We start from the raw sequence: 12,118 nt of genomic DNA, 5'->3' as shown, positions 1-12,118 counted from the left end.
CTCTACTAGGAAATTCTAGAGCACTTCATACTTCCCTCTGCTGACCAGCTTTATGGAGATGCTGATTTCATTTTCCAGCAGGACTTGGGACCTGCCCACACTGCCAAAAGTACCAATACCTGGTTTAATGATCATGGTATCATTGTGCTTGATTGGCCAGCAAACTCGCCTGACCTAAATCCCATACAGAATCTGTGGGGTATTGTCAAGAGGAAGATGAGAGACACCAGACCCAACAATGCAGATGAGCTGAAGGCCGCTATCAAAGCAACCTGGGCTTCCATAACACCTCAGCAGTGCCACAGGCTGATCGCCTCCATGCCACCCGCATTGATGCAGTAATTCATGCAAAAAGACCCCCGACCATGTATTGAGTGCATCCTATACTGTACATGGACATACTTTTCAGTAAGCCAACATTTCTGTATAAAAAATCCTTTTTTTATTGATCTTATGTAATATTCTAATTCTCTGAGATGCTGAATTTTTGGTTCTCACTAGCTGTAAGCCATATTTATCAAAATTAAAAGAAAGAAATGCTGGAAATATATCACTCTGTGTGTAACGCATCTATATAAAATATATGAGTTTACATTTGTTTTAATTGAATTACTGAAATAAAATAAATTTTTGATTATATTCTATTTGCCTTCGTCTGGATCAGCTGCGGATATAGGGTTCCATATATGAAGGAGGAAGAGACAAGCATGTGACTGCAGCTGCTAGTGCTTTAGAGAGGTGGCAGCACTGGATCAGTCACATAGATTGAGGAAGTATGCTGGAGCCAGGAACAAGGTAAGTATTACTCCTTATTCCTGTACCCTCCTAGACTTAACAACCATGTAACTCTTGGACTGGGGGGGGACCTTTTATTTCTAGCACAGGGTTCAGATTAAAAGTGCATATAAATGCTCCTGTATAACACTCTAAACAAGCCCCAAATCCAATTACTATGATGCACAAGCCTCATAAACTAAACCAAAAACATCCTATAAGGCTACGTTCACATTATGCGTTGCAGGAAACGCATCAAATCCTGTTTGTTTCCCACATCGCATTGCAATCGAACAGCGCCCATGCAATCTGCTGCGGGTGTCAATGTTATCTCAATGACACCCCAAAATAGATTGCAAAACGCAAGGCAATTGCCAGAATCGCATCACATGGATGTGAACACCCATGTGATGTGATTCAGGTGCGGGGGAAAGAAAGGGTCCTGCACCATTTTGGTGCAGATGTAATGCGATTTCAGCCATACAAACTATGGCTGAAATCGCACCGCACAGACATTGAATGTGATGTGCACAGGAATGCTGTGCGATTCCTGTCAGAATCACATGCAGTGTCTGCGTCGCACCAGTGTGAACCTAGCCTTAAAGTGTAACTCCACTTTTGTTGGGAAAAAAACATTCCCTCAGGGTGATCCATGTACATTGCAAGGATTTTAACAAACTTTGTTGCAAATTCCTGCCTTTTGTTATTCTGAAGAAATCCCTGTTTGTTCCTATGTGCCCATGTGCCTGAGTGAGTCTAATGGGATTGATTTCATAATTATTAATCAGCTGTGGCACCTGCAGGGCTCTAATGAGGAAAGCTGCTGAGTCTGCATTCCTTTAGACGTGATTTCCTACTGGGAGCATCTCACCAAAAATTACATTTTTGACGCAGGGGGTGCCAGAAATCGGATTTGTATTTTAGTGCAGACTTCTGGGAAAATCAATGAGCCAATCACACAAGCAGGAAATGATGCTTCTCGGGGGGTGGTCAATACACATTCTGTGTACAGAACACCTCCAGGTAGCCATATTGCATTACATTTTCAGAAAATTACAGCAGCTGCAGATTGAAAAGGAAAGGTCATTTGTAACTACCTCCCACTCCCCATGCCACTGCACATAAAGGGCTGGGTGGTCCTTTCCTCGTTCTGAGTGGACGTTCAGGAGTGTCCCTCAGAAGGTGTTCTCATATTCTGATCACAGGATCCAGCTGAGCAGAGATGGGGATATGGGCGCTGTGATTGGCCCTCCCAATCACCTGACGGCTGTGTCCAATCACAGCCATCACAAAGTAAACAGAGATGCGTGTCTCTGTGACAGGTCTCCCCGCCGAGCTCAGTGAGAGCTCAGTGCGGGGGAGAGGGGGAATCTGCAGATCTGTGACAGCTCTCTGTGTGAGGATGATTTTACACAGAGAGCTGTTACAGATCACCCCACAAAGTACACCAAGCACCACTGATATACCCCTGTCCCTATACACATTTCAGTGTCCCAATAAAAAGTCTGTCTGTCCCCCATCACTGCCAACACCAAATAAACAATGATTTGGGTTATTTTTACCAAAGAAATGTAGCAGCAACATTTTTGGTCAAAATTTATCAAGAGAAATTACTTATTTGCAAAATTTTATAACAGAAACTAAGAAAAATGCATTTTTTTGGAAAATTTTCGGTCTTTTTTTATTTGTAGCGTAAAAAAATAAAAACCCCAGCGGTGATTAAATACCACCAAAAAAAAGCTCTATTTGTGTAAAAAAAAATGATAAAGATTTCATTTGGGTACAGGGTATTACATGACCGAGCAATTGTCATTCAAAGTGTGACAGCGCTGAAAGCTTAACCACTTGCCGCCCGCCCTATTACAAAATGACGGCGGCAAAGTGGGTTGATATTCCTGACCGGACGTCATATGACGTGATCAGGAATATTGGCGATCGTTGTTGCGGTGTGTCAGTCTGACACCCCGCAACACCGATCTAGGCAAAGAGTCTCTGACGGAGACTCTTTACCACGTGATCAGCCGTGTCCAATCACGGCTGATCACGATGTAAATAGGAAGAGCCGGTAATCGGCTTTTCCTCACTCGTGTCTGACAGACGCGAGTAGAGGAAAGCCGATCGGCTGCTCTCCTGACGGGGGGGGGGTCTGTGATTGTTTATCAGCACAGCCCCCTCTCGGATCCCGCCCAGGACTACCAGGGAAGCCGCCCAGGACCACCAGGGAAGCCATCCACACTGGACCACCAGGTATGCCCCTAGACCCCCAGGGAAATACCACTATGTGCCCAGGCAGCTGCCAATTTGTGCCCAGGCAGCTGCCAATCAGTGCCCACTCCAATGCCTACCACTGCCAGTGCCACCAGGGATGCCGATCAGTGCCTCATATCAGTGCCGCGTATCAGTGCCCATCAGTGCCACGTATCAGTGCCCATCAGTGCTGCCTATAAGTGCCCATCAGTGCCCATCAGTGCCGCCTATCAGTGCCACCTATCAGTGCCACCCTATCAGTGCCCATCAATGCTCAGCAGTGCCACCTTTCAGTGCCCATCAGTGTCGCCTATCAGTGCCCATCAGTGCCAACCAGTGCCACCCAGTGCCACCCATGAGTGCCCATCAGTGCCGCCTATCAATGCCCATCTGTGCTGCATATCAGTGCCACCCATCAGTGCCGCCTACCAGTGCCCATCAGTGCCGCATATCAGTGCCCATCGTCAGTGGCCGTCAGTGCCTGCTCATTGGTGCCACCTCATCAGTGCCATCGTATCAGTGCCTGTCAGTGCCGCCTTATCAGTGCCCATCAGTGAAAGAGAAAACTTACTTATTTACACATTTTTTTAACAGAAACAAAAGCAAAACTTATTTTTTTCAAAATTTTCGGTCTTTTTTTATTTGTTTCGCAAAAAATAAAAACCGCAGAGGTGATCAAATACCACCAAAAGAAAGCTCTATTTGTAGGAACAAAATGATAAAAATTTAGTTTGGGTACAGTGTAGCATGACCGCGCAATTGTCATTCAAACTGCGACAGCGCTGAAAGCTGAAAATTGGTCTGGGCAGAAAGGTGTCTAAGTGCCCTGTATTGAAGTGGTTAAAATTGGTCTGGGAAGGAAGTGCCCTGTATTGAAGTGGTTAATAACATTCAATTGCAACATGACTTGTGTCGCAGTTGTATATTCTATATTATATATTTTTATTTATTTGCTATTTTTTTTCCCTACGAAAGAGGAATTAAAGTTACCTTTTAATGCAGAGAAAACATGAAAAAAATCGTCTCCCAGTTATGGAAACAAAGTAGAACCTGAACACAAGAATTAATGATCACTGGTTTTAAATCAATTCATTAATCTGGTAAGACAACAATTCTGAAAACCAGGCTAGAATATGGAATACTGATACTAAAGTGAAACTTCAGAACAGAGCACTAAAAGGAAGATTCTCGAATGTAAAATGATAAAGAAAAAAAAAAACATTTAATGCACTTAACCAGCTAGGAGACTAGGAGAGTTCCTGACATCAGAAAAAACAGTTTTGCAGTGGTTCGCCGAGGCCAGATATCTCACCCCATTTTGCTAATGAACTCCTATTAGCCCTTTTGCCCTTTCATTTGGAACGATTGCCTTACATTTATCTGTTCAGCATGTGTATATATTTTCTACTCAGCTTTTTATACTCTCACCTGTCAACATGCCGTAAAAAATTACTCCTTGGTAAACTTGCATTTTCAGATTTCTTTTTAAGCTAGCTATTAGAAGAGATAATTTTCTTACTTTTTCTGCCAAAGCGGTTCTTCGGAAAAAAAAAAAAAAACAGACATAGACACTATGTAATTAGTGTTTCTTATAGTTTTTCGTTACTAAATACTAATTTTGCTTTTGGCCTGCAATTATCTTTTAAAGAGAGATATAATAGTCAATATTATTTTTATTTATAACATTTACACTTTTTAAAGTGGTTTTAGATATGCATATTTTTACAAATGATATATAATCTTTGTTTTACAAAAAAACATTGAATACAGGGTGCGTACAACGATGCATGATTCATGAAGTATGAAGGGTTTTCCAAGTAGAGAGCACAAAGGAAGCTGTCTACTTGCTCTGTTTGAAACTCGATCGTTACGTATGGCCAGGATTGTGGACCATTGGTGCAGGCTGCAAGAATGGTGGAAGTGTAGGCCCTAACATAGACTGAGCTGGCCTCTGGTAATGGACTTTGCTGCAAAACGTTGTATGCATCCTGTATTTTGTAAAACAAAGATTATATGTCATTTTTAAAAAATATACATATCTACTTCCTCCTCTCCTCTTCCTTTTTCCGTTGGGGTCCCCCAAGGTTCTGTTCTCGGACCTCTCCTTTTCTCAATCTACACCACCTCCTTGGGTCAGTTGATTGCCTCCCACGGCTTTAAATATCATCTCTACGCTGATGACACCCAAATCTATCTCTCCACCCCCCAGCTCTCTCCACCTGTCTCCTCACGCATTACCAACTTATTAGCAGACATATCAGCCTGGATGTCACATCACTTTCTCAAACTCAACCTATCCAAAACCGAGCTCATGATATTTCCTCCCTCAGGTGCCACTTCCCCTGATCTCCCTGTCAAGATCAACGGCTCAACTATCAACCCATCTCCCCACGCCAAGGTCCTAGGTGTAATCCTGGACTCTGAACTAACCTTTCGACCCCACATTCTATCACTATCCAAAGCTTGCCGCCTCTGTCTTCGCAACATCTCCAAGATACGCCCCTTCCTAACCATCGACACCACAAAGCTTCTAATCCACTCCCTGGTCATCTCCCGCCTTGACTACTGCAACTCCCTCCTCATTGGTTTACCTCTAAATAGGCTATCCCCACTTCAGTCCATCATGAACGCTGCGGCCAGACTCATCCACCACACAAACCGCTCAGCGTCTGCTACACCCCTCTGCCAATCCCTCCATTGGCTGCCACTCAGTCACCGAATTAAATTCAAGATACTAACTATAACTTACAAAGCCATCCACAACTTGGCCCCTAGCTACATCTCTAACCTAGTCACAAAATACCAACCTAATCGTTCTCTTCGCTCCTCCCAAGACCTCCTACTCTCGAACACCCTTGTCACCTCATCCCATGCTCGCCTTCAGGACTTCTCCAGAGCCTCCCCCATCCTCTGGAATGCTCTACCCCAATCCGTCCGTTTTTCTCCTACTTTATCCACTTTCAGACGATCCCTGAAAACTCATCTCTTCAGAGAAGCCTATCTGGCCCCCACCTAACAACTGTACATTTATCTTCTCAATCAGCACATCACCCACAGTTATTACCTCTTGTATCTCTTGACCTCCCCTCTTAGATTGTAAGCTCTAAGGAGCAGGGCCCTCTGATTCCTACTGTATCAAATTGTATTGTATTTGTACTGTCTACCCTCAAGTTGTAAAGCGCTACGTAAACTGTTGGCGCTATATAAATACTGTATAATAATAATAATAATAATAATAATAATAAAATCACTTTAAAAGGTGTAAATTTTATAAATAAACATAACAGTGACTTGAAACTATTACATCTCCCTTTAAGATAATTGCAGGCCAAAAGAAATCCTTAGACACACCCCTTGCAGATGGAAGCTGACCTGGAAAAAAATGGAAGTGTTGTACAAAATCAATTGACAATGTCAGAAATGGGGACAGGCCGAAGGTTAGGGTAGGCAGCGCACAAGCAAAGTCACATACAAAGGCAAGGTAGGAATTTTGGAACATGGAAATACCTGGAGAAACAGGTACTTGGGGATATTGGGTGACACAGGGGTCACTTGACAGAGTCTTAGGAGACACAGGAGTGCAGGGGACACTGGAGGCATAGAGTGCAGGGGATACAGGAGACACTGGAACCCAAAAAATAGTGTAGCCCCCTGAAAAAATGGGTCTATAGTGTAAATTTTGTTTTTGTATGAGCTGTAAACAGCTCAGAATTGATTGTATATTGGTTCTGTTCTAAACTTGACTGAGTTGTGTATTTCTCACTTTTGCTAGGTGTCACTGGTACCACAAGACAGTATGAGAATTATAATTAGGTTGAGCTGTAATGAATATTCTCTTTCCAGAAACAGCCCAGTAAGAGGTTCCTGGCCGCTGTGCATTCTGGGAGGGGGTATTTATTGCTCAGATGCCATGTGCTCTTAGTCAGTTTGTTACCTCGGGGCCCTCCTCGGGGCCCTCCTGGCCTGAGGATGTGCTGCTGCAAGTAGGCCCAGAAGCCTGTCTAGGGCCTACTAATCCTGAGGTGGTCCTTAGGCTGTCTTGCTTGTGTGGAAGAAGCGGAGCCAAGCTGAGGAGATCCAGGGGAGGACCCTTGTTGGAAAGAGCCAGGATGAAGGCTGAACTCTCAGGAGGGCCTGGTGACTCGAATGGAGGATGCACCTATATCTAATCCTGTTTGCAGTATCGCTGGGTCGGCTCAGAGGTTCTGGTAGTGTCAAGCAATTCTACAATCTAAACAAGGTAACTAGCTCCTGGCTGCTAAGTCTGTGAGAGAGACTTATCCAGGAGTTCTACTGGCTGCTAAGTTTGTGAGAGAGACTTATCCAAGAGTTCTAATGGCTGCTAAGTCTGTGAGAGAGACGTATCCAGGTATCTAAGATCTTACAAAAGAAAGCATTTTTTCCTTTAGGATTCAAGGAGTCTGTAAGTGATCTGCAAAAAGGGTATCTGAAACCTCCCCTAAACCTCTCTTCTACTACTTCTCTCAAGTTCTCATTAAAGCATTTTAAAAATTCTTAAAGTGACTGGCGCCCAAATTCTGTTCTGACTTCCCATTATAGCCATGGACTCAGCCCTGGGGTGAATATAAGCTTGCCCCCTGCCTCTGGAGGTACCTCCCTGCTCCCAGTAAACCCGGGGGGGGGACGAGGACGCTACACTAGAAACCCTGGAACTAGGAACTTAGGGCTTGGGCTAGAAATAGGGTCTAGTTTTCAGGAAATTAATGTAGCTTAGATATGGAGGTCAATTGCCAAGGTGGGCAAGGACTGGCTATGTAGCTTTCACACATGTTGGTTTCATCAGTTCAGTCACATTTTTTCAAAGAAAAAAACTATGAAGTTTACATCAGTTTGTCATCAGTTTTTCATGCATTTGTCATCCGTTTTTCCATAGTTTTTTTTACATCTGCCAGCTAGATTCCTTAACAACTTGAGTCCCAGAGCTATTCTCTCATGCAAAGACCGTTTGTCCATTTAAATCCATTTTTCTTCAGTTTTTTTAATGGAAGCAAAATAGGGATTTGAAACTTTCCAAAAAACAGATGTTTATCAAACAAACAGACAAACAAACCGTCAAATATTAACATGTGATATTTCATATAACCTGATTAAAAAATAAAAACTATTTTAAAAAATTGTCCCTACAGTAACTGAACTATGACCCCACATACAACAAAGACCCGAGAGAATTAACAGAATTTCACAAATATACTGAACTTACTACCTGAGACACGCTATATATATATATATATATATATATATATATATATATATATATATATATGAACTGTCTATATGTTACCCAAAATATTCTAAGGAGGAAAGCCAGTAAACCAGAAACCCAGGACACCATGCATCTGCTGAACAAACATGGACATGGCTCCCAACTGTCCCTGATTTTGAGGAACCGTCCCTGATTTGGAACAAAGGCCCTCTGTTCCTCTCTTCTCCTCATTTTGACCCTCATTTTGGTCTGATCTATATAGTGCTATAAAATGCACTATTTATCTTTCAAAAAGTATTTCCCGGTGCTAAATCTTCCATCCAATTTTTAAATTGCTGCATTTGTAAATTTCCAAAGCCAGTATAAAGGAATAGTAGTGGGAAAAGAAGTAAAACTAATAATTTTTTTTGTATAATTCACCTTTTAAGGGCAGTGGGGTGTGTCCTATGCCTACATACTTTTGCTAATAGGTGTCCCTCGTTCCCAACTCCAAACACTAGGGGGTATGCATGTGGTTGATATACTAAAACTGGAGAGTGCAAAACCTGGTGCAGCTCTGCATAGAAACCAATCAGCTTCCAGGTTTTTTTGTCAAAGCTCAAATGAACAAGCTGAAGTTAGAGACTTATTGGCTATCATGCACAGATGTTCCAGGGTTGGCATCCCTCAGTTTTAGTAAATTAACCCCCATGGGTCTTTAGAATAGAGATAGAGCATTGTCTGTCTGCAACTTTCCTATGTTCCTGACTGTAGCTTGTACATGTGCTTTTGCCCCTTGACTTGACTCTTTTCCCAAATTGTTTTCTGCTGATTTGTTTATGGAATAGCACTGGTTGCACCTGTCAGGCTACAGTCCTAAACATTATCATATCTCTGGAATTGTAAATGCTTGTGTGGTATTCATGGAGGTGGCAGCAGATGGAGAACATTGCATCCATAATAATCCAGTCTGAGCAACAGTGACACTATTACAAATGTCAGGATATTAAAACAGACCAAGAGAACATGTTGTCAAATACTGCACAGAAAGGACAGCAGGACTGTGAATAACCAGATAAAACTATACTCATTGCTGGGAGCAAGAACATGCCAGCAGAAGGACATTTTATGGGGATAGTAGGCCTAACCAGTGTATACCTAACTTTTATTTTATCTGTGGTGATGAGGGGGTGCTGTGAATGTGAGTGATATAAGGTGAGATGGTTTAGGTGCCCTCTGTTCTTGCACTCATTTTGTTTTCTTGTGTTTTTTTTTCAAACAATGCAAAAAAAGGGAAAACACTAATAGAAAAAGAAGCTAAGGTGTTGCAGACAGACCTTGATCCTTAAAAGAATTTTGGGGTGTACAGACATATGCACACAGGCAGGGTACTTAAGAAAATGTTCCCCAACACTGCACTAAAAAAAAACATGGGGTACATTTACTAAAAGCACTCAGAATCTGGTGCAGCTCTGCTTTTTAGCCAATCAGTTTCTAACCTCAGCTTGTTCAATTAAGCTTTGGCAATAAAACCTGGAAGCTGATTGGTTTCTATGCAGAAGTGTGCCCGATTTTGCACTCTCCAGCTTTAGTAAATAAACCCCCATGAATGAAAGACATGGCACAACATAAATTTGTGTATGGTCAGAGTTAATCTGTTCTCCTTTTCATTCAGTTTATCTAAGTTGATTTGCTAAAGGACTAATATTCACTCTTATTAGCAGAACTAGATCTTTTTTTTAGTCAAGGAAGCTGTCATCTTAGCCTCTGTTGGATCTAAAACTGCCATGATGCTGCACATGTGATTCATTGTGACACCAGCCATTTGATGGTTTGACAGTTTGTTTGAGGACACAAGTAAATGTGACAGTTAACATTCCTGGCATGCTGGGAATGTAATTGTCTTTTGAAACCGTTAAATCGCTGGGTTTAGTTCTGCTTTAAATGCTTCCCACAACAGTTGCATCCAAGGCATGCCATTACTGATAACTGTCATTAGTGCCTCTGTTCTCAACCAAACTGTGAAGCCATCAAATGGCTGGTGTCAAAACTGATCACATGTACAGCACCAAGGCAGTAGCTGCAGAACAAACAGAGGTGAAGATGGATACTTAGGGTACAAACAAATGGCAACTGCCCCAGCCTATAACTGGCCTTAAAATCAAGGAGCACATGTAAGATGGAAGCTTCCTTGGCTGTAAATGATAGGAGGGTTTAGTTCCACTTTAAGATCTAGATTTTCGATATTTGCCCACTAGGCCAACATTCCTGGTTTGCATGGTCTTGCTACAGTACCATGAGATCTTGAAGATTAATGTCAATCATAAAATTGGCCCTTTCATGTGGGAGAACCACACATTGGGCCTTTATTAAAGTGTACTTTTGAAAATGTTTTAATAAAAATGTAAATAAAAAAATAAGTACTGGAGAATTTAAACTGGAACCTCACCTACCTATTGTTGGGTGGAAGAATCAATCAAGAGTGAATATTACCCCTTTATGTCATGACCTGAATCTCAACCTGCAATCTCTGCTGTGTCTGTCAGTATCTCTTCTCGCTGAGCCACCTACGATGCTGGAGAGTGCCGTACCTGATTCCTTAGACAGCCTTGCCATGTGTCTTGTTTCTCTTGAATCTTGAACCCTTTGCTCCTCCCATGAACTTCCTATTTTAGCCATACCTTTGCACTTCCTGTTTAACAGATTTATGTGCTCCCTAAAGCCAATATCTCTCTCGTCACTGCTGTTGCCGCCCTTAGCTTTGCTACCACTTGTTACGAACCTTTGGCTTCTTCCTTGACTGTGCTTCTGCTTCATCCCAACCTGCAACCACTTGTTACTGACCTTTGTCTTGTTTACTGACTATGCTTCTCTTTGATCTCTACCTACTATATCTGCTATTGGACCCCAGCTTGCTCACCTCCTGGTGGGGGGATTCTGAGGATCGTGACCTGGTGCTAACAGTAAAATCCATCTCCACCATCAGGAGCTCTGGTGAATGCCGGTCAGTGCTTAGACACCACACCTCGGGTAAGCGCACATCATCTGCTATGGTAACCTGCTTTTATACCTATCCTGCTGGTCGGTGGGATCCTTTCTACTGCTATATCTACTGGTCTCTAAATCTGACCCCTGACCATGACACTTTAGTAAAAACAATGGTTTGTAAACATGCAGGGAAATGGCTCACCCTCCTATCTTGTTAATGCAGTATATTTTTACAATAGATGTGCTTATCATTTGAAATGTTTTAGACCCAACTCTTGGCTTCCTTAACTGGATGCCCCCAATGTTATATGTTAATTACAAAATGACTTAAGCAAAGAGTGGCAGATGCTTGGAACAGTCTTTTAGCAGAGGTAGTGAGTGAATCAAGAGTCTTTTTTTTTCTTTTTATGTTATTATTCCTCTATGTTGTGACTAAATATATTATTATTTTATGTTTTATTTCAAGAAACATGTTGCTTTAAATATAATTTTACTAAGAGACAGGGCTAATGCATACAAAGTGCCGTAAATGCATTTAGCAACTGGTCAGCATCCAATTGACCTTTTTTTTACAGCCCAGATTTAAACACTAATCAAGGATACTGATTGGCAGAGGGATTTTTTTTTCTTTTGCATGTTGTTCATACATCAGCCATGAAAGTGTTTTGTTGACTGAGAATTTCCAGTGAAAAAAAAAGGAGACTGGAAGTGAGAGATTAAAGGTCTTTCTTCTGCCCAGAACAGAAGACAGATTTCAATTCCAGTCACATTTTCCTCTCTCCCAAATCATTAGGCGACATACCAAGCTGCAGACCCAAGTTGGCTTAATTTGCTTTCTTCCCCGTGTTAATCACTTAGTAGTTTTTATTACACAGCTCAGAAGGCTTTTGGCTGATGCTGACACAC

The sequence above is a fragment of the Aquarana catesbeiana genome, linkage group LG01, assembly GCF_042186555.1.
Source record: "Aquarana catesbeiana isolate 2022-GZ linkage group LG01, ASM4218655v1, whole genome shotgun sequence".
NCBI classification, from domain to species: domain Eukaryota; kingdom Metazoa; phylum Chordata; class Amphibia; order Anura; family Ranidae; genus Aquarana; species Aquarana catesbeiana.
This window is presented reverse-complemented; position numbering follows the sequence as displayed.